This window comes from Puma concolor, chromosome C1 (assembly GCF_028749965.1).
Source record: "Puma concolor isolate L17-30 chromosome C1, mPumCon1.1.hap2, whole genome shotgun sequence".
In the NCBI taxonomy this organism is placed as follows: Eukaryota; Metazoa; Chordata; class Mammalia; order Carnivora; family Felidae; genus Puma; species Puma concolor.
Genome location: NC_141674.1, coordinates 167,165,707 through 167,190,170, shown reverse-complemented (window position 1 = coordinate 167,190,170; position 24,464 = coordinate 167,165,707). Strand labels below are relative to the sequence as shown.

General features: G+C 36.5%; 1 protein-coding gene across 3 annotated transcripts in view; it reads left to right on the top strand.

Annotated features, from left to right (window-relative positions):
- The window catches only part of PDE11A (phosphodiesterase 11A), a 414,495-nt gene that overhangs the window by 69,807 nt on the left and 320,224 nt on the right, over window positions 1–24,464 (top strand). The window lies entirely within an intron of this gene.

Genomic DNA, 24,464 nt, shown 5'->3' with positions numbered 1-24,464 from the left:
AGTGTATTATGCTAAGCGAAATAAGTCAGTCAAAGATAAATATCATATGATTTCACTTATATGTGGAGTTTAATAAACAAAACAGATGAACATAGGGGAAGAGAAGGGAAAATAAAATAAGATAAAAACAGACAGGGAGGCAAACCATAAGAGAGTTTTAAATGCAGAGAACAAACAGGGCATTGGGTATTATATGTAAGTGATGAATCACTAAATTCTATTCCTGAAACCATTACTATACTATATGTTAACTAACTTGAATTTAAATTTAAAAAAAAGTAAATGTCAGCAGTATCAAAGTCATAAAAGTTATGTTGACAAAACACTGTGGAAAGGACGGTAGAGAAGGAAGGTAATCCTTTTTAGCAGTTTATCTTTAATACACGGTAATGTCAACACACTATACAAGGATGAAAAAGTTAACAAACTGAAGTGTATAGTTCTTGGAGTAAACATTCTGTTTTAGTACCAGTAATCCCATAGAGTAAAGTTTTAGTTTAGTGGTTTAACCACAGTGTTCCCATTAACATAGTGAGAATTGGGTTGTTCACTGCTCATGTACGTTGCCAAAGCATACCCTTTAGAACTCTGAAAATGAAAGGAAAAACAGAATGTGTGCTGAACATACTGGCAGTGACAAGAGCTCTGGCCTTTCAGTTTTCACTGTATTGTCCTTTGCCTTTTTTGAAGACTGTGAAATATATTATCTATCCAAGGGGGAGAAGAAAATGTATATGTCTAGCATAAAGAATAATTATAAATTAGACATTCTTCTACTTATACCAGGTTAAAACAGAAAACATAGTAATTAGTACTGAAGTCTTCTGCTGTCCCTTCATAATTATATCGCTATGCCTCCTGAACCTCCCTGGGTATTGTGTGATCTATTATTTCCTTGGTTTTGTTTGTTTGTTTTGTTTTGTTTTTATGGCTTTGCCATCTATGTATGTTTATTTATTTATTTTAATTTTTATTTATTTTTGAGAGAGAGAGACAGAGTGCAAGCAGGGGAGGGGCAGAGAGGGAAGGAGACACAGAATCCAAAGCAGGCTCCAGGCTCTGAGCTGTCAGCACAGAGCCCCCACACGGCGCTCGAACCCACGAAAGCGAGCTCATGATCTGAGTCAAAGTCAGACGCTCAACCGACTGAGCCACCCAGGCACCCTGCCACCTATGTGTGTTTTCCTATACAGATGCAATTTTGTTTTATCTGCTTTTTAACTTTGTATAAATAGAATCATTCTATGTATATTCTTCTGTTTCTTGCTTTTTCTACCCAACAGTATATTTTTAAGACTAATTCATGTTAAGATGCATAGTAATAATATGCACCACTGTATAATATCCCTTTGAATAAATACATCACACTTTTTCTATTCTACCATTGATAGACTTTTGAGTTGCTTCTAGGTTGTTGTTGTTTTTTTTTTTTCCTGCTATAAACATTTGTACATGTCCCCTGGTTTACTTGTGTGATATGTTGAATAATGGCTTCCCAAAGATGTCCACATCTTCATCCTCAGTGCCTGTGACTATGTAACCTTATGTGACAAGAGGGACTTTCAAGTGTGATTAAGTTAAGGATCTCAATACGGGGAGATTATTCTGGGTTATCTGGGTGGGCCCAATACACAGTAATAAAGGAAGCAGGAGTGGTAGAATTAGTGAGAGATTGGAAAATGGTGTGCTCCTTGGAAGTGCATTTGAAGATGGGGATTAGGCCATGAACCAAGGAATGTAGACAGCCTACAAAAGATATGGAAATGAATTCTCCCCTAGAGACTCCAGAAGGAACACAGCCCTGCTGACCTTGATTTTAGAACTTTTGACCTCCCGAACTTCGAGAGAATAAATTTGTGTTGTTTTAGGCCACTGAATTTGTGGTAATTTGTTACACAGTAGCAATAGGAAACTAATACACTTGTGTAAGAGAATTGTAGAAGTAGAATTGCTGGGTAATAGTTAATGCACATGTCAAATTTACTATTAATGACAAACTTTTTTCCCAAGTAGGGTAGCACCAGTTAAACTCCCTCTAGCAATGTGTATTGGTTTCTGTTGCTCCACATTCTTGCTAACACATGATATTATTAGAATTAAAAAAAAAATTTTTTTTTCTAATGTTTATTTTTGAGACAGAGAAAGAGAGACAGAGCACGAGCAGGGGAGGAGCAGAGAGAGAGGGAGACACAGGATTCCAAGCAGGCTCCAGGCTCTGAGCTGTCAGCACAGAGTCCGATGCGGGGCTCGAGCTCATGAACCATGAGATCGTGACCTGAGCTGAAGTTGGATGCTCAGCCAACTGAGCCACCCAGGTGCCCCTAGAATTTTTTGTTTTTGCCAGTCTGGTGTGTTGAATATTGTATCTCATTGTGGTTTCAATTTTTATTTTCCTGGTCATTAAAGAGGAAAATTGGGGCACCTTTTTTGTGAAATACTTGTCCATGTCGGTTGCCCATTTTTCTTACTGAGTATCTTTTTCTTACTGATTTGTAAGAGTTCTCTCTGTCTCTCTCTCTCTTTCTCTCTCTCTTCTGAGCACAAACCTTCTTAACAGTTATATGTATTTTAAATATCTTTTTCTTCTCTGTGGCTTGGTTTTCATTTCTAATGGTGAGCTCGAATTCTTAATTTAATATAATTTATCAATCTTCTTATGAAATGTTTCATTGTTTGCTTCTTGTTTAAGAAACAAAAGGTTATAAAGTAAAATATTCAGTATCATCTTTGGCAAATTTTATAACTTTTTTTTGTCAAGTATTTAATTTCAATTAGTTTATGTGTTACAGTGTAAAACAGGGATACAAATTTTTTTTTTTTTTGCTATTTGGATAAACAATTGACCTTGTGTCATCTATTGATTAGATCACATTTTCTCATGATTTGTAATGTTTGCTTTGTCATAAATTCATTTTCCATATAAACACGGGTTTAATTACTAGGCTATTTATTCTTCCTCTGCTCTATTAGTCTATGCCTGCACCAGTATCACGCTGCCCTAATTTCCATGGGCTATGGTGAGTCTTGATTTCTGGTAGAGAGAATCTTCCAATCCCACCCCCAACCTTGTTCTTCAGGAGTATCTTGTCTTTTCTTGGCCCTCTTTCTTTCCTGTATATTCTGTAATCAACTTGATGAGTTTCTGTTAGGATTGTGGTGAAGTTATAGATCAATTTGGAGAGAATTATGATATGCTTTATAATATTTAGTCTTCCTCCTTGATAATATGATAGATCTTCCTATTTAATCTTCTTTAATGTCTTAGTTTTCTCTATGGAAGGCTTAATATTCTTTTCTTTATCCTACATATTTAAAAATGTTTATTGCTATGTTATTTACTTATTTGTTTATTTATTTTTAATGTTTATTTATTTTTGAGGAAGGGAGAGAGAGAGGCAGAGAGATTGGGAGACACAGAATCCGAAGCAGGCTCCTGGTTCTGAGCTGTCAGCATAGAGCCTAATGCGGGGCTTGAATCCTCACAAACTGTGAGATCATGACCTGAGCCAAAGTCGGACACTTAACTGAATGAGCACCTAGGTGCCCCATGTTTATCACTATTTTAAATTGCATGTTTGAAAAATTTACATTTTAACTAATTGTTGTGGGTATGTAGAAATATAATTTACTTCCCTGTATTGATTTGACTCTAACATTTCTCTTATTAATTTACATTTTTACTTAAAAAATTTTTTCCCACATGGCATAGATACCTAAAAAGTAAATTTTAAGGGAAAGGAAATTAGAATTTTTTTAAATTTCTTCTACGTGCCCAATAATCAACAGTTTATTTCACTTAATCCTCATAACTATTTTATTGCTTATTTCCTCAGCAAACATTTATTAAGTAATCCCTATGTGTTAAGATTTTTTTTTTTAGATTTTCTAAAAAATCATATAATCTACAACTACTAAAGGTTTTTGTTTCTTTCCAATCCTTTACCTTTTATTACTTTTTCTTGCTTTACCGTGCAAGGACCTCCAGTACAATGTAGAATAAGATTGATGAAAATAGGCATCCTAGAACCTGAGCTTTATAGAGGATGCTTTCAAAGTTTCATTGTTAGGTATGAGGTTTCTGTGCATCTTTTGAAATGCCCTTTTTTGGGTGAAGAAAGTGCCTTCAATTCCCAGTTTGTTAAGGAGATTATTTTTCTTCTTTTCTTTATTTTTAAAAAAAAATTTTTTTTTCAACGTTTTTATTTATTTTTGGGACAGAGAGAGACAGAGCATGAACGGGGGAGGGGCAGAGAGAGAGGGAGGCACAGAATCAGAAACAGGCTCCAGGCTCCGAGCCATCAGCCCAGAGCCTGACGCGGGGCTCGAACTCACGGACCGCGGAGCCTGACGCGGGGCTCGAACTCACGGACCGCGAGATCGTGACCCGGCTGAAGTCGGACGCTTAACCAACTGCGCCACCCAGGCGCCCCTTTCTTCTTTTCTTTAAATCACAAATGGATGTAGTAGTTTATCCATTTTTTTTGCCTCTGTCTAGATATAATATTTTTCACCTTAAATTGTTAATGTGTTGAATGACTTTAATTGATCTTCTCATGATAAAGCAATGTAGAATTCCTAGTAAATACCAACTTAGTCTTAATAAGTTATCCTATTTATATACACTGTGATTCGTTTTATAAAAATGTTTATTTTCAGGGTTTGTATCTATATTCACTCATTAAGTAAGATTGGGATATATTTTTCATTTCTAATAATACCCCTGTCAGATTTAGAAAGGTACAAATGAATCTTTTCCCTTGTATGGAATAGTTTTTGTAAGATTAGAATTGCTTAATACTTGAATGGTAGAATTTTCTAGAAATTCATCCATCTATCTTTCTGTGTGTGCTGTGGCATGCACTTAATGGGACTATTTTGTTTGTTTGTTTGTTTGTTTGTTTATATGAAATTTATTGTCAAATTGGTTTCCATACAATACCCGGTCTCATCCCAACAGGTGCCCTCCTCAGTGCCCATCACCCACTTTCCCCTCCCTCCCACCCCCCATCAACCCTCAGTTTATTCTCAGTTTTTAAGAGTCTCTTGTGGTTTGGCTCCCTCCCTCTCTTAACTGTTTTTTTTCCGTCCCCTCCCCCATGGTCTTTTGTTAAGTTTCTCAGGAACCACATAAGAGTGAAAACATGTGGTATCTGTCTTTCTCTGTATGACTTATTTCACTTAGCATAACACTCTCCAGTTCCATCCACGTTGCTACAAAAGGCCATATTTCATTCAGCACTCCTGTATCCCTTGGGCAAATTCCTAGCAGTGCTATTTCTGGGTCATAGGGTAGATCTATTTTTAATTTTTTGAGGAACCTTCACACTGTTTTCCAGAGCGGCTGCACCAGTTTGCATTCCCACCAGCGGTGCAAGAGGGTTCCTGTTTCTTCACATCCTCTCCAGCATCTGTAGTCTCCTGATTTGTTCATTTTAGCCACTCTGACTGGCATGAGGTGATATCTGAGTGTGGTTCTGATTTGTATTTCCCTGATGAGGAGTGATGTTGAGCATCTTTTCACGTACCTGTTTGCCATCTGGATGTCTTCTTTAGAGAAGTGTCTATTCATGTTTCTGCCCATTTCTTCACTGGATTATTTGTTTTTTGGGGTGTCAAGTTTGGTGAGTTCTTTATAGATTTTGGATACTAGCCCTTTGTCCGATATGTCATTTGCAAATATCTTTTCCCATTCCATCGGTTGCCTTTTAGTTTTGGTGGTTGTTTCCTTGCAGTGCAGAAGCTTTTTATCTTCATAAGGTCCCAGTAGTTCATTTTTGCTTTTAATTCCCTTGCCTTTGGGGATGTGTCCAGTAAGAAATTGCTACTGCTGAGGTCATAGAGGTTTTTTCCTGCTTTCTCCTCTAGGGTTTTGATGGTTTCCTGATAATGGGACTATTTTAAACTACTGATTCAATTTCTTTAAAGCTTATAAGACTCTTTGTGTTCTTTCTTTCTCTTTCTTTCTTTCTTTCTTTCTTTCTTTCTTTCTTTCTTTCTTTCTTTCTTTCTTTCTTTCTTTCTTTCTCTTATTAATGTAATTTATTGTCAAATTGGCATACATACAACACCCAGTGACGCAGTGCTCATCCTAAGTGCCCTCACCCTCAATGCCCATCACCCATTTCCCCCCTCCCCATCCTCCCATCCACCTTCAGTTTGTTCTCTGTATTTAAGAGTCTCTTGTGGTTTGCCTCCCTCCCTCTCTGTTTGTAACTATTTTTTCCCCCTTCCCTTCCCCCATGGTCTTCTGTTAAGTTTCTCAAGATCTACATATGAGTGAAAACATATGATATCTGTCCTTCTCTGACTGACTTATTTCACTTAGCATAATACCTTCAAGTTCCATCCACGTTGTTGCAAATGACATGATTTCATTCTTTCTCATTGTCAAGTAGTATTCTATATATAAACCACATAAATATATATTCTATATATTAACCACATCTTTACCCATTCATCAGTTGATGGACATTTAGTCTCTTTCCATAATTTGGTTATTGTTGAAAGTGCTGCTGTAAACATTGGGGTACATGTGCCCCTATGCATTAGCACTTCTGTATGTTCTCTCTTTTTTTAAAGAGATGGTTTTTATTAACCTTATTTATCTGTTTATTTCATCTAAGTTTTCAAGTTTGTAGGCATAAAGTTGTTTATAACATTTTATTTGTTTAATCTCTATAGCAACTGTAGCTTCACCTGTTTTTATTCCTGATTTAAAAAATTTTAATGCCTTTCTCTTCCCCCCTTGATTATTTTCTCTACATTTGTATATTTTATTCCTTTTTTTGACCTTTGTTGACTTCTCTTCATTAGATGTTTATTTTCTTTTTCATTCACTTCTCTTATTTTTATTATTTTCTCTCATTTTCTTGAGTTTAGTTTGCTGTTCTTTTTTTCTAATTCCTTGTGTTGGGACATTCTCTTCATTAAGTTGAACTTTTCATTCTTTTCTAATGTGAACGTTTAAGACTAAAACTTTAGGAACCTCTATAACTGTGTCCTACAGGTTTGGTACATAATGTTTATATCATTATATTGTTATTTAAATATTTTATAAAAAGTTTATAATATCCATTTTGATTTTTTTTATAATTTTTTTTTTTTTACATTTATTCAATTTTTTTTGAGAGAGAGAGAGAGAGACAGAGCACGAGTGGGGAAGGGGTGGAGAGAGAAGGAGACACAATCCGAAGCAGGCTCCAGGCTCTGAACTGACAGCAGGGAGCCTGATGCGGGGCTTGAACTCACCAACTGTCAGACGTCGGATGCTTAACCGACTGAGCCACCCAGGCGCCCCTCCATTTTGATTTTTTTTGGTTGATAAGTTGTTCAGAAATGTATTTTAAATTTTCAAATATTTTGTTTCTCTATGTTATTTTTTTCTAACTAAAGTGCATTGTGGTTAAGTGATATGTTCTGCATGATACCAGGGATTAGACTTGGTGATTTCAAATCGATTGGCTTGATGACCTAGCTTTTTGTCAGTTTTCCTAAATGCTTGATGTCAACTTCACCAATGGTATGACGTGTCCTGTGGTTGGTGTAGTGTGTAGCCAGATGTATCAGTTGTGCTTGTATATGAACATGTTGGTGGCTGAGTTTTGGTGGGGGAACATGCTTACAAGATATTCTTTCTTTTTTTTAAATTTTTTTTTCAACGTTTTTATTTATTTTTGGGACAGAGAGAGACAGAGCATGAACGGGGGAGGGGCAGAGAGAGAGGGAGACACAGAATCGGAAACAGGCTCCAGGCTCCGAGCCATCAGCCCAGAGCCCGACGCGGGGCTCGAACTCACGGACCGCGAGATCGTGACCTGGCTGAAGTCGGATGCTTAACTGACTGCGCCACCCAGGCGCCCCAAGATATTCTTTCTTTTTAAGTCAACAGAGGGACTGGGACACTATGAAGCTTTAAAGTTGGACTTTCCATTAATATCAGAAGTTTATTATTGCTCTGTCCAAAGGAGCATGTGGGAGTCTTATAGATTTGAGCAACCCAGGGTTTTTGTAGTTTATGCTTCTGTTGTTCCACTCTATGTGTATCCTAAACCGGCAAAGAACTATAGTTGGTTAAATTGATTGCTTGTTTTATTAAAGCATCACAGAAGTGAGTTGAGAGTTATAGAATGGTTCCTGACCCTATTGCTTCTATGAGAGTGATTGCTAACTGATTAGGTCCAATCTTTTAACCTGGCCAAACCCAGGCCTTAAAAATATGATGAATAGTGTAAATGCTTGACTCTGCCAAGGGCTTGATCTAGTTTGTAAAAAGGCCATTGCAGTGTTCTGCCAGCTGGCCAAGGAGATATCTGGAACAAGGCAGAACACCAGTTTCTGGAGGGGCTAACTAACCCTATCCAAGGTGGAATAGCTTAGACAAGACTGCCAAAAATCCAGTGTGTCTGTCTAGAAGGCTCCTTCTTATAAGCATTTCTTAGAAAGCATGTTGGTGCTTTATCCAGGAAAAGATACCCTGAGTGCTGAGCCCACGACCATGTCTATTCAGACTATGAATGATTTGTGCTGATGGAGACAGACCCCTGAAAGACCTAAGCACATATTGACAACTTCAGCTTAATACGTGGCTCTTTGTCTCATATTGGAGGGCTGGAGATTCATGCCCCACTGTTTTGTGGAGCACATGGCCATAGAACTTCTGGAGGGGGTCCAAGTACTCTCAGCAATGCTGTTAATTTGTAGCCAAGCTACGATGAGCACCAGCGAAATAGAGAGCCTGGCCTAGGGATGGGAAAAAAGGGTTTCAGGGGCACAGTGGCTTACAGAAGGAATGGAATGTATATGGAACCAACCAGCCCCTGAGATCCACCTGGAAGTCATTGGGAAATAGTGACATGCTGCTTCTAAGTCCTCTTCCCAGTGGATGATGCCTGATCTTTTCTAATCTGGACTTTCAAAGTTGAACACACTCCTGTGGGTGGAAGATTTATTCTTATAATTTTCTTTCAAACTTAACATCTACTAGTTTAATAGTTTGAGAATTTTGTTTTGTGAACCAATATCAGGCTAATAATTTTTTGGTTTCTAATATTTATCCTTTTGGAAAATCAAGATGTTTTTCAGCATTATATATATAATATATATTATATATGTAAATTATATATATATAACATATAATTTCAGCATTATATGTACTATATATAATATATATTATATTTTATATATCCTGTGCCACAAAGATGTTGCAGTGTTTAACAAATAAATATGGAGATGGTCAGAGTCTAAAAGAGTTGAAGACTCCATCTATATCAGAACATTGCCCAACTACAATATCTTGGTGATTCTTTTGTTCTTAGTTCTCTGGGATTTTCAGAAAATATCAAATCCCTTTGGCATTCTGTGTAGCAGTTCAATTGGGCTGAATTTTTATGGTTACAGATTTTATAGGGAGGATGATAATGGCTTAAAAAAATAACGGCACAAGGTAGACTAGTACTATAACTTGCTAAAAGTGAAGACTGCTATACTATTTTTCACATATTTATATTATTTATGAGAATTGACCCCTTTCCATTTTGATAGCTGTCATTTGGTGTATCTTGCCTATCTATTTTACTAGCAATCAGTTAGTATGATGATTTCTATCTTTTTGGAAAGCACTTTTGAAGCTATAGTGCTGTCCTTGATGGTAATCCCATCACCCCGAGGTAACTGCTAAGTAGTACTGCTTTTATAAACTTTTTTTCTTCATGTCGTTTTCTCATGTAATAAAAGCACTCATGTGTAATAATAATCTATAACACTTTTTTAGTGGTAGCGTGGATGCACCTTAATATAATAAAGTTCTTATTGAATATTTAGATACTTTTTAATTTTTCCTTATCATAAATTTCTAGAAATGAAATTACTCTATTGAAAAGTATGAACATTGTAAAGGTTTTTGTTATTTATTTCCAAATTGTCCCCCATGTATATTACACTACTTTGTATTCTCACCAGCAATGATAAAAGTAGACTTTTCATAAAAACTTTCAGTAAAGTACCTTGTATTTTGACATCTTAAATTTTTAATCTTTGCCAATTTTATAGAAAAAATTATAACTGTTGTTGTAATTTGACAGTTTTCACATATTTATAGCCCATCAAGAATTTTTCTTCTGTTAATTTCTTATTCCTACCTATTGCTTTTTTTCTCATTGATTTGCCAGAATTCTGTGTGTGAAGAATTTAACACTTTGTCAACCATCTACGTTTAAAAATATTTTTCCAACTTTATTTTACTTTTAATTCTGTTTGTATTATTTTTCAGGTACTGAAATTTAAAATTTCTATTAATCAAATTATCCATCTTTTCTTTTGTGCTTCCTTCTTTTGTACTTATGCATTGGAAGATTTTCTCTTCCTGAGATCAGACAAATGTTCAGTTATATTTCTTCTACTCTTTTATTATTTTATTTTTGATATTTAAATTTTTAAATAATATAAATGTTTTAATATGATTTTCAAGTAAAGTAAATGATGATTTAGTTTTTTTTTTGTCATGTCATTGTTCATTCTGACTGAAAGCTTTTGACCATTTGCCCTTTGATAAGAATTATAACTGAAATAGAATAAATGAAAGCAATTGAATTGATCTTACTTTTTTAAAAAAAATTTTCTTTTAATGTTTTATTTATTTTTGAGACAGAGAGAGACAGAGGATGAGCAGGGGAGGGGCAGAGAGAGAGGGAGACACAGAATCCGACCAGGCTCTGAGCTGTCAGCACAGAGCTTGACACAGGGCTCAAACTCACAAATTGCGAGACCATGACCTGAGCCGAAGTCGGATGCTTAACCAACTGAGCCACCCAGGGCCGCCCCCCCCCTTTTTTTTTAATTTTTAAAAATGTTTTATTTATTTTTGAGGGAATTGATCTTACTTTTATTGCCTCCTTTGGTTAACGGTTTGGGGGAAAAGGCTGATATCTGAACATAAGGCCATTGACTTTTCTGAGTGCAAACTTAAGATTCACTTGAGGCTCAGTTGGTTTAGCGTCCGACTTTGGCTCAGGTTATGATCTCACAGTTCGTGGGTTCGGGTCCTGTGTCAGGCTCTGTGCTGACAGCTCAGAGCGTGGAGCCTGCTTCGGTCCTGTGTCTCCTTCTCTCTCTGCCCCTCCCCTGCTTACACTCTGTCTCTCTCTCTCAAAAATAAATAAATATTAAAAAAAAGATTCACTTGATAATATGTAGAATATGTGCATTCTCATAATATTGACTAGGATAATTAATACTCAATTTTTTTCTCCTAGAATTTCACATTAACATAAGAAATGTGTTTTGGATGGATTTGAGTAAATCTGTCCTACTTTTGCAATTCACCAGAAGATGAGTATATTTAACTTCTTATTCAGAATTTAATTTTGACTTATGACTTAAGAATTTAATTTTTTCAAAACATTTAACTAATTGAATAGCCTATACTTTTCCAATTGATTTTCCAATTGATTTGAAATGCTACTCTTATTAACTAAATGCATTTATTCACACACACATATACACATTTTCTATTCTCTTTCCTAAATTTTCTGTTTTTAGAACACTGTCTTACTATTTTAATTATGATAGCTTTGAGGTATATTTTAATATCAGGTAGTCACTGTATTTTTATCATCATGTTCTCACAAGAAAGAATGATTTAAATATTTTAAAAAACATTCATTTTAAAATGTGTTTTAAAATGTTTAAAAATTTTTAGAACTTTTTAAAGCAAATTTTAAAATTACTTTTTAACATTAAACTTTTGTCAAACAGAAACAGTAATTTCCACATATTAATGATAAAACTTAAATAAAATATGCAATTAATATATATTTGCTATGCTACTAGAGATTACAGTATTTGCTATAAATATGGGAAAGGTTGGGACCTGACTGATATAGCTGCTAACAAATGAGTTACATTCTGGGGCCACTTTTCAGGCTGTCTCAATTGGCCACGGCTTGAAGAGTGCAGGAGGGTTTCTGTTGGAAGTAGTCTTTGTTCGTTTTCAACGAACAAATGGTGAAACCAAGTCTCCTACTGTATCACTGTTACATTTGTACTCCTGACCCAGACCTGGATTTTCATACCTCACCGTCTTGACCTTGGCTTTCCCTGTATTCCTGGTTCCTGTGTGGTGTCTGAACCACAACTCTATGCTGACCATCCCTTCTTCATATTTACAGACTTCTTGACCCTCCTGGTTCTACCTTATAGCCTCGCCTCCCTGATTCACTGCAGTTCTTAGATGTCCACTCTGTGATAGGAAGGAAGGTGTCCCTGGCTAAACCACTCTTTCCATAGCTTGCTCTTCATGTACTGGTCTTTTCTCAGACATTTTAATTACACACAATAAAGCTTATAGACCATGGAGTTGCATTTTAATTCCACTTACAATGTATCTGCACATTCACAATATATTTGTAATAGGGATATTAAAGAAGTTTAAGAATTCATCGTTTTCTTTTGTACCACATTACCTGCAGTTTTGGTTTCAACTGTGCTGTAGCTCTTCCATTTTCCTGTGTCATTTGTCTTGAGATATATTTGTATTTATTGTAAGAAAGATAAGCAAAAATAGCCATGATGACTACAATAAGGGCCAAAGAAAAGTGCCAACTAAGAAGGGAAGAACAAAGAAATAACACCAGCAAACCAAGTTTAGTTTAGTAACATAACTAAAGTGGATTACCTCCTGGGCACCTGGCTGAGTCAGCCAGAAGAGCATGTGACTTTTGGTCTCAAGGTCATGAGTTCGAGCCCCACGTTGGGTGTGGAGATTACTAAAAAATAAATAAATAAACTTTAAAATGGATAACCTCCCAAGCAACTTGGTAATAACAATGACATTGAATAATAGTAGTTCAAATGATAATAACAGTGGTTTTGAAACCTCATATTAAATTCTTTATGGCATCTGTTAACTACTAATTAAGTTTGGACAATTCAAATGAAAGTGTGCCCATTAAACATTTCCCAAAGAGAGCTGACCTGTATGAATTTACAAACTGCTTCACTACCCACCATACCACTTAAGGTCCATAAAAGAATAAAACCTCAAAAACATACATATTTTTTGTAATATTTTGTATTATTCAAAACTCTAAGAGACTTTTTGTGAAAGAATTCAGAGACAAGATTGTTGTTTACTGTAGAGTAATGACATTCTGTGAATACATATTAAGAACTACAGTGAAAATTTTGTACTTTTCTCAGCAAGCATTGAATTAGGGCCAAAGCATTAGCTCTCAGTTACCATGGCTTTGTTTTTATGCAATATAATCTCAAGCCTTGCATCAATTCCGAACAATTATCATTCTTGGTATGGAGAAAAGCAGAATAGTACATTTGAAATCTTTAGAGACAAATCAAAGTTTTCAAGAGCTTAGCCTTTAAAGAATTTTCTGGAAAATAAGTGATGTTGATGATGTCACAAATGTAAGAAGATGCTTTTATGGATTAGAATTAAATGAGTGTTACTAATCGATGTACCAATAAAAGCAATTTTTTAAAGCCTCAGACAGTTTGGCAGTCTATCAGTTTGAGTTTCTATGGCTTTTTCCTTTTATACTTTGTATCTCCATTAGCTTCTCTACATTGTAACTCCATAAGGCATTTTTAAAAGATGTAGATGAATTGCGGGACTTAACTTTGCAAAAGTGAGATAGTAGGGTGCTGGAGAAAGCGTATGGAAAACATAACATAACAAAACAGAACAAAAGCTAACAAATATACTTGTCCTGAAAACTCTAATAAATCTAATATGCTGAGGGTTACAGTATATTCCCCTCAGACCCCTGGAGGCCTTGGATCTATTAAAGGACATCTAATTTAGTGGTTCTTAACCCTGACTTAAAAAGTCATATCTTCTGTCCAGCCATATGATTTCTCTCACCCATATGATTTCATTGGTCAGAGTGGGGTTAGGGCATCAGCCCTAAAGCTCCCAAGTGATTCCAATGTTAACAATGTTCTATTCCTATGAATACATAATAGTGTCTGTAGAAGAAAGAAATGCCATATATACACACATCTTGTATCACCTTTTCTCTATAATTTATGTACACGATAAGTCAGATAAAATTTTATTAAACATTTCATGGAATTAATAGGGGCTTTTTGCATTTACATGTTTCCTCATATGTATGTTATGAAAACAAGATTACCATCATGTGGAGAGTTTGATCATTTTGGCTATGAAGAACCTAAGGTAGGATTGAGATTGTGGTTAAAACAATCACCTTTATGGGTTAAATGGTGGTCAAGACCAGTTCTTGAATTAATCGTGAGCCCTGGAAAATTTTATTATGAAGTTTTGGGGAGAGAAGCCTTAAATACAGAGAGGATAAAAGAGATCTTATGTAACCCATCCTTGTCATGAATCTAAGACCTGAATATTCTTAGCTCTGGGTCCTGACTTGAAGAGCCTTGAGTGACTTCTCTGAGAAAATTTAAGGAAGGGATGGACTCCCTTTTCCTTTGAGGCTCCTTATGGGTCTCTAAATTAGGTGTCTTTGGGACTGGCTGGGATTCTTGAGTGCAGTGAACATAGCATAGCTCTTTTCTCAAGGACCTGAAAACTCAGACTACAGAAGTTCATTCCTTCTACAGCCTTAGCGGGTCTTGTAGGTAGGACGCATTTTCTGGGTGTGCTATGTGGCATCATATTCAACTGAGGAACTTTGCAGAATAGGCTCCAACTGTAAGGATCCCGAGTTAGAAATGTATCAAATTACTGTTCTCTATGTAGCGAGCACAGTTCACTTCCATTGCTAAAATGTAAAAATTGCTTTTGACCTTAAGATTTTGTCTCTTTAAATATTAAAAATCATAGCTGACTGTCACATGCAAAAAATAAGTCTGCACAAAAAGGCACTGAGGAGATCCCTGTGTTTCTTTTTATAAGAGCATTTATACTTCAAATATTTGAAATAGAAAAAATATTATGACATAAAAATACTTGAAGCGAGAAAAGTCTACCACAATCTTAAGAAACTCATTCCAGATTTTAACAGCCTTATTAAAGAAGCCCTTACTTTAATTTATTAGAAATATCTCCTGTTGTAGATCATTTCTTGTTCTTTTGTCCTAAGGGAGATGAGTAAAAATTGGACATCATTCTCCATGTGATATTTCATTATAGACCTAGAGGCATTTGTTAGTTTCCTATTCAAGTTGCCATTTTCAGTGACAAATAGACCCAATGTTTCTCTTATTGGTTCTGTTTCCTCCTTCCTTAGACTTCTGTGAAGATTTTCTAGTGAGTGTGATGAACTTCTGAAGACTTCAGGTTAAAAGTAATTGATCAGAGTTTCTCATTCTTACCTAAAAAGTCTCTATTTTCCATGCCAAGTACTTTTTCTGTATATATATATATATATATATATATATATATATATATATATATATATATAATTATATCTCTCACACTTCTTTGGAGGCGATACCACCATGTGGGTGGCCCATAGTCAACTAAACCTCAAAATGTATACAGAATGTATACAGGGGAACTCATATTCCCACTTCCGAATCCCTCCCTCCCTATGTTTCTCACTCCATGAATCACTCCACCACTCACCCAGATATCTGGATCCGATATATGGAGTCATTTTTTATTCCTCTAGTTTTAACAACCTGTCATCAAATTAATCAGTTAGCCCTGTTGATTCTACTTCCTCAATATCTTTTAACTCAGTCCATTCCCGTCACCCTCACCATCACTAACCACCATCTCAGTCCAGAGATGGTTTATCTCTCATCTGGATCTCTTGTTTTCAATCCATTTTTTTTTTTTTTACATGTAAGCCAGGGTGGTATTTCTAAAGTGAAGAATCATTTAGATTACTTCCACCCACCTTCTTTTTAAAAAACATCTTTTTAAATATTTATTTATTCTTGAGAGAGAGAGATGGAGTGTGATCACGGGAGGATCAGAGAGAGAGAGGGAGATACAGAATCTGAAGCAGGCTTCAGGCTCCCAGCCGTCAGCACCTAGCCCGATGTAGGGCTTGAGATGTGGGGCTTGAGACGTGAGGCTTGAACTCACCAGCCGTGAGATCATGACCTGAACCGAAGTTAGATGCTTAAACCACTGAGCCACCCAGGCACCCCTACTTCCACCCACCTTAAAACCTTCTAGTGCTCTCCCCTTCCTGCGATAAATTTATAATTCTAAACTTGGTCATTAGGCACCCCTTCGTTAACCTCCAACTGGTCTTTCCTGTCCCGTCTCTTCCCTTGAGAGCTACCTTCAACTTCTTTCAGTTACTCAAACTTTCCAGCTTTCTACTGCCTTTGGGTTTTGGATACAATTTTCTCTTCCTGAGACATTGATCCTTTGGGTGTCAGCTTAAACATTTCACTTTCTTTGGGATATTTTTCTGACCTTACATTGGATGTGGCCTCCAGCTATGCGTTCCACAGTGACCTATGTTTTTCCTACTACTACACTTATTTGTGATCATTGCTTGGCAAGTGAAATTTATTTTTTGCTCTCTTCTGTTCTTAAACTTTTCTTCCCTGTAAAATAGCAGAGTAAGATGTTTCTTTATATAAGTATTTCCATAGTTTTCTTCATCTCCTATAATTAACTTATACCTCAGTTTTAAGCTCAACTTTCTTCATTTTTTTAAAATTGGATAATTAGGGGCGCCTGGGTGGCGCAGTCAGTTGGGCGTCCGACTTCAGCCAGGTCACGATCTCGCGGTCCGTGAGTTCAAGCCCCGCGTCAGGCTCTGGGCTGATGGCTCGGAGCCTGGAGCCTGTTTCCGATTCTGTGTCTCCCTCTCTCTCTGCCCCTCCCCCGTTCATGCTCTGTCTCTCTCTGTCCCAAAAATAAATTAAAAACGTTGAAAAAAATTAATAAAATTGGATAATTAATCTAGAGTTTAGTGTACATTAGGAAAGTGTGCCATTATATCAGCTCTTCTGACCTCCCATTACATGGATTATATCAAGTTTTTGAGTTAGTTTGTGAGAATTATCCCATAAGTACTGTAATGAAGACTTGGACAAAGCATATTTTAAGATGAATTATTTAAAAAAAAACACTAAAACTTAATGAAATAAATCTTTCTTTGAAGCTTTTACATTGGAAAATTAACATTTACCACATGTATGAACATAAGTATTTTTTCTCCTCGAGTTATAAGTTTATCAGATGAGTGCAGAGAGTTGCAGAGATAGTGGGAGGGTTTATAACACTTTTGTGCCCCAGGTCATGCTGAAGCATCCCTTTGTCTATTGTTCTCATGTGGCTTTGGATAGTTTGATAATAAACACCCCTCAGTCTTAGGGGTTGGACTTTGGTGAAGAAATGCAAACTACCACAAAAATAAGAGCAGATGGGCCATGTCTACTCCAGAGTGGATTTTCAAGTCCAATCAAACAGGGTCCACCCCACTGATATGTAACCACTAGAATATGTGTCACTCTCCCTATTCCTTCCCATCTTAAGGCTCTCCCTATCAATGAATTTTATGGATCTCACTACTGACTAATCTCTTCATCATTTAGGACAGTTGTTGTCATATGAGAATCACCTATGAGCATTTAAGAAATACCAATGCCTAATATGAATTGATTCTATTTGAGGTGGAACCTTGAAAACCTCATTTATTAATCTTCTTGACTTTCTTTATTTGCAGACTTTCACCTTCATCTGAATCTCTTCCATTTCAGTAAATGGCACTTCCATCCACAGTTTCTCAAATTATTTTTTCAATTTTTGTATTTACATTGTAGTTACCATGTAATGTAGTATTAGTTTGAGGAGTAGAATTTAGCAATTCATCACTTAACATATAATAATACCCAGTGGTCATCACAAGTGCCACCTTTTTTTTTTTTTTTTTAACATTTTTACCTTGGTATTTATTGAAAAAGTTTTTTGCAAAGTTCACAGTCCAAATTATTTTCTTTTTTTTTTAATTTACACCCAAATTAGCATATAGTGCAACAATGATTTCACGAGTGGATTCCTTAATGCCCCTTACCCATTTAGCCCATTCCTCCTCCAACAACCCCTCCAGTAACCCTCTGTTCTCCATATTTAAGAGTCTCTTATGTTTTGTCCCCCTCCCTGTTTTTATATTATTTTTGCTTCCCTTCCCTTATGTTCATCTGTTTTGTCTCTTAAAGTCCTCATATGAGTGAAGTCATATGATTTTTGTCTTTCTCTGACTAATTTTGCTTAGCATAATTCCCTCTAGTTCCATCCATGTAGTTGCAAATGGCAAGATTTCATTCTTTTTGATTGCTGAGTAATACTCCATTGTGTGTGTGTGTGTGTGTGTGTGTGTGTGTGTGTATATACACACATATATACATATATACACATATATATACATATATATGTACACATACATATACACACATATATATATATATATATATATATATATATATATATATATATACCACATCTCTTTATCCATTTGTCCATTGATGGACGTTTGGGCTCTTTCCATGCTTTAGCTATTGTTTATAGCTGGGTTGTAGGGTAGTTCTATTTTTAGTTTTTTGAGGAACCTCCATACTGTTTTCCAGAGTGGCTGCACCAGCTTGCATTCCTACCAACAATGCAAAAGAGATCCTCTTTCTCCGCATCCTCGCCAACATCTGTTGTTGCCTGAGTTGTTAATGTTAGCCATTCTGACAGGTGTGAGGGGGTATCTCATTGTGGTTTTGATTTGTATTTCCCTGATGATGAGTGAAGTTGAGCATTTTTTCATGTGTCGGTTGGCCATCTGGATGTCTTCTTTGGAGAAGTGTCTATTCATGTCTTTTGCCCATTTCTTCACTGGATGATTTGGTTTTTGGGTGTTGAGTTTGCTCAGTTCTTTATAGATTTTGGATAGTAATCCTTTGTCTGATATGTTGTTTGCAAATATCTTCTCCCATTCTGTCGGCTGCCTTTTAGTTTTGCTGATTGTTTCCTTCTCTGTGCAGAAGCTTTTTATTTTGATGAGGTCCCAATAGTTCATTTTTGTTTTTGTTTCCCTTTCCTCTGGAGATGTGTTGAGTAAGAAGTTGCTGCGGCCAAGGTCAAAGAGGTTTTTGCCTGCTTTCTTCTCAAGGACTTTGATGGCTTCCTGTCTTACGTTGAGGTCTTTCATCCATTTTGAGTTTATTTTTGTGTATGGTGGAAGAAAGTGGTCCAGGTTCATTCTTCTGCATGTTGCTGTCCAGTTTTCCCAGCACCACTTGCTGAAGAGACTCTCTTTATTCCATTGGATATTCTTTCCTGCTTTGTCAAAGATTATTGGCCATATGTTTGTGGGTCCATTTCTGGATTCTCTATTCTGTTCCATTGATCTGAGTGTCTGTTTTTGTGCCAACAAGTGCCTCCTTAATACCCACCAGCCATCTAGCCCATCCCCTGCCCACGTCCCCTTCCAACAACCCTTGGTTCTCTATAGTTAAGAGGCTCTTTTATGGTTTGCCTCTCTCTTTTTTCCCCCAATGTTCATTTGTTTCATTTCTTTATTTTTAAATACTTTTTTTAAGTTTATTTATTTATTTTGATAGAGAGAGAGAGAGAGAGTGAGAGAAGGGCAGAGTGAGAGGGAGAGAGAATTCCAAGTAGGCTCTGTGCTGTTCTTAAAGTGGGATTCAATCTCACAAACTATGAGATCATGACCTAAGCCAAAGTCAAGAGTTGGATGCTTAACTGACTGAGCTTCCCAGGCACCCCTGTTTCATTTCTTAAATTCCACATATGAGTGACATAGATTCTCCAATTAAAGCCTGAGATATACTCTTAATAATTTTTTAATGTTTAATTATTTATTTTGGGAGAGAGATAGCAGGAGAAGGGCAGAGAGGGAGAGAATCCCAAGCGGACTCCATGCTGTCAGTGCAGAAACAGATGTGGAGCTCGAACTCATGAATTGTGAGATCATGACCTGAGCCGAAATCAAGAGTCAGACGCTTAACTGACTGAGCCACCCATACTCTTCTCTCTCTAGTCCCCCATCCTCAACCAATCCATCAGGAAGTACTGTAGATTCAACTTCCAGCATATCTGTCTTACCTTCATTGCCTTTCTGTCAACCCAGACCGTCCTCTTACCTTGTCTCAATCATTGAAATTTCCTAATTGGTTTATCATATTCCAATCCTGTATCATCTTGCACAAAGTTATTAATTTTTTAAAAAAATGGTTTTAAACTTTTTATTATAAAATACTTCAAACATTTAGATGTAAATATGCCCTTAAGGTTTATAAAATCTTAACATTGTACTATTTTGCTTCACAGTTTTGTTTGTTTTTTTAAAGAAAGAAACCTATTGGTAGAGTTGAAGCTTCCTCCATACCTCTCCCTGATGCCATTTCCTCCCTTCCTCCCCGGAGGTAACCACTTACATAAATTTAGAGTTTATTATTCCCATTATGCTTTATACTTTTGATACGTATTTGAATTCATACATAGTGTTTAGTATTGTTTTTAAAATTTTTTTTTTCAACGTTTATTTATTTTTGGGACAGAGAGAGACAGAGCATGAACGGGGGAGGGACAGAGAGAGAGGGGGAGACAGAATCGAAAACAGGCTCCAGGCTCTGAGCCATCAGCCCAGAGCCCGACGTGGGGCTCGAACTCACGGACCGCGAGATCGTGACCTGGCTGAAGTTGGACGCCTAACCGACTGCGCCACCCAGGCGCCCCCAGTATTGTTTTTAAATATTAGTAGTATTGTATAGATGATATCAGATTATAGGTTATTTGTTTTACTTAACGTTTTTGATATTTGTTTATGTTAATACAAGTAGCTTTAGTTTATTCATTAAAATTGTTGTACAGTATGTTATCAGGACAAGAGATCATAATTTGTTTATTTTTCTATTGACTGATATTGAAATGGTTTTTAATTTTTTTTTCATAATTGATCCGATAGTCTACATTTGTATATCTCTCTTCTGTACTTGTGCAAAAGTATCTCTAAACATATGCCAAGGAGTAAAATATGGGCCCTTAGGGCCTTTCTAACTTTTCTGTTTTACATAGTTGCATTACAATCTTTTATTTATTTATTTATTTATTTATTTATTTATTTATTTATTTAGGAATCTTAAAAAAATAATCTGATCACTCAAAAAAACAATTATGGATCACCTACAATATGCCAGTATGAAGCAGTCAATAGGAGAGTCCAAATGTCTGCTGTCTTAGATCTTATGTACTACTGGACGGAAAACAAGTAAACTAATAAGATGATTTCAGTGAATGCTAAGTGCTGGATAATGAGTCATATCCTTCTGCTTCAAGATCTTCAATCATATTCCACTGCGTTTAGGGTTAATGTAATAACTTCTTTCCAAGCCTGTAAGACTTGGCACCATCTGACCCCTGCCTTCCTCCTCCTTTCTCTTTGGGGCTCCCTGTGCTTTTGCCACACTGACCTTGGAGTTTGGGGAACTTACTAAGCATTTTCCTGCGTCAGGACTTTTCACATGCCTTGTTCTAGCTTCCTGTTAAGTTCTTCCCAGTTTTCTTTGACTGGCTAACTCTTACTCCTGATGCAAGCCACAGGTTACTTGTCCTGGTTTCAGGTAGACCTTTCTTGATCCCCATAGAAATAGGTCCCTCCTGTTAAGTCTTTCTCATGGCATTCTGCTCTTTTCCTAGTATTACTTACTACAGTATATGGTGATACATTTAAATGTCATCTGCCTCACCTGCATTACATTACGTTACAAGTTCTGTGAAGGCAGGGATGGTGCCTCTTTTGCTTCCTGCTGTATCTTCTAGCTCACAGCTTGACACGGAATGGGTCCTTGGTGAATTTTTTATTTTAATTAATTAATTAATTTATTTATTTTTAAGTTTATTTATTTAAATTCAAGTGTAGTGTTGGTTTCAGTGATTCATCACTTACATACAACACCCAGTGCTCATCCCAACAAATGCCCACCACCCATTTAGCCCATCCCCCCACCCACTACCCCTCTAAGCAACCCTCAGTTTGTTCTCTGTATTTAAGGGTTTCTTATGGTTTTTCCTCCCTATCTGTTTTTATATTATTTTCCCTTCACTTCCCCTATGTTTCATCTGTTGTGTTTCTTAAATTTCATATATGAGTAAAATCATATATTTGTCTTTCTCTGACTGATGTATTTCACTTAGCATAATACACTCTAATTCCATCCAAGTTGTTACAGATTGCAAGATTTCATTCTTTTCGTTCACTGAGTTATATTCCCTTGTATATATATACAACATCTTCTTTATTCATTCTTAATTCATTTGGACTCTTTTCATAGTTTGGCTGTTGTTGATAGTATTGCTATAAACACTGGGGTGCATGTGCACCTTCAAATCAGCTTTTTTGTATCCTTTAGATAAATACCTAGTAGTGCCATTGCTGGGTCGTAATCTTGGTGAATTAAAAAAAAATTAATACAAATTTAGTGTTTTTCTGAAAGTTTGGTTGCAGGCTCATTTTGAGCAGGTGATTTGATTTTGTTTGGGTTTTGATTTCCCTCTCTCCTTCAGGGCTCTTTCTTTCCTAAGGGTTTAGGTTAGCCTACATGAGTCCCAGACCAGAACCAGGCCTTATTATGGATTTTAAAGGCTCTGTCCTTGTGATACTGAAGATAACACAGACCTCATCAGAAAGCTAACAATGTTTGGTCTTGAGGCTATCACCCTGTCCACAGCTAGTCTCCCTTGGCTCTTAGGCAGGTGAAATTCATAGCTCTAGATGGTGGTAGACAGCAGGGCTTTTTTGTATTTTAAGCATCTTTTAAGAAAGAATATTGAGGTCATTGGGAGAAGCTTCATTTCACTCAGGCCCTTGCTGGAAGCATTGAGCCTGGATCTAGTTTATCATCTTCCTTGGAACATTTTTAGTCCCTGTTACCTTTTCAGGAGCCAGTCTCTTTTCTCTTTCTCTCTCTCTCTCCTCCCTCCCTCCCTCCCTCCCTCCCTCCCTCCCTCCCTCCTTCCTTCCTTCCTTCCTTCCTTCCTTCCTTCCTTCCTTCCTTCTCTTTCTTATCATTGAAAGTAGGTTGAAGGTGTTATGACATTTCACACCCAAATACTGTAGTATGTATATCCTAATAAAAGAATATTCTCAGGGTGCCTGGGTGGCTCAGTCGGTTGAGAGTCCTACTTGGCTCGGGTCATGATCTCATGGCTCATGAGTTCGAGCCCTGCATCAGGCTCTGTGCTGACGGCTCAGAGCCTGGAGCCTGCTTCAGATTCTGTGTCTCCCTCTCTCTCTGCTCCTTCCCCATTAGTCCTCTGTCTCTCAAAAATAAATAAACATTAAAAAAAAGAACATTCTCCTACAAAATTATAATAACCACTATCACACCTATGAAATTTTATGTTAATAGAATGATATTACCTAATATAATGTCCATGTTCAACTTTCTCTGTCATCCCCCTTAAAAATTGCATAACAATTTTCAATGAAGGATCGCACATTAGATTTTGAGTTTCTTAAGTCTTCTTTAAACCAGTACAGCTCCCATGGCCCTATTTATTTTTATTTAAAAATTTTTTGTCTCTCATGATATTGACATTTTTGAAGGGTTCAGGTCAGGCTTCTGATAGAATGACCAATAATCTGCATTTTTAAAAATTTTACTTTTTCCTGAATGATCATATTTATGTTACACATTTGACAAGAACACAACATGTTTTTGATGATATTGTGTCCTCATCACATTGCATCCCATCAGAAGGCACATGATATTATTTTGTCTCATTAGTGGTAATGCTAAGTTTGCTTACTTGTTTAAGGTGATCTCCACTAGACATTTTCATGATAAAGATATCTTTTTCTCTTTGAATTTAATAGGGAATCTTTGGGGTGGCAGTCTGAGACTATGTGAATATTCTGTTTAACAACAACCTTTTACCTGGTGGTATTAACATCTGTTGGTGATCCTTGTATATGTTATTATATTGGTAGTTGCAAAATAGATATTATATAATTTACCACTCCTTCTACACGCATGCACGCGCGCATGCGCGCGCGCACACACACACACACACATATATATTATTATTATTTTTTTTTTTGGTAGAGAGCGAGAGAACACAAGCAGGAGAGAGGGGCAGAGGGAGAAAGAGAGAGCCTGACACAGGGCTTGATCCCTAGACCCTGGGATCATGACCTGAGCTGAAAACAAGAGTCAGATGCTCAACTGACTGAGCCGCCCAAGTGCCCTACTTCTACATTTTTTAAGCTGACATGCTATAAAGAAGCCTGCTTTTTTTGTTCGTTTGCTTTAATATTTTAAAAGTATCATTATGGGCTCATAGGTTCTTTTTTCATAGGACATTTTGACCAGAAGTAAAGTGGTGCTTTTCTGCATATTTTTCAAAGTGGCTAATATATATTTATTATGTATTTTTCTTATATGATACTTCATAATCTGTTGTCTATGTTAAATAAAATATTTTAATAAATACCACAGTATAGAATTCCATTAAAAACACTTGCCCCTTCACCAACTTTGAGATGTTGTTGTAGTCA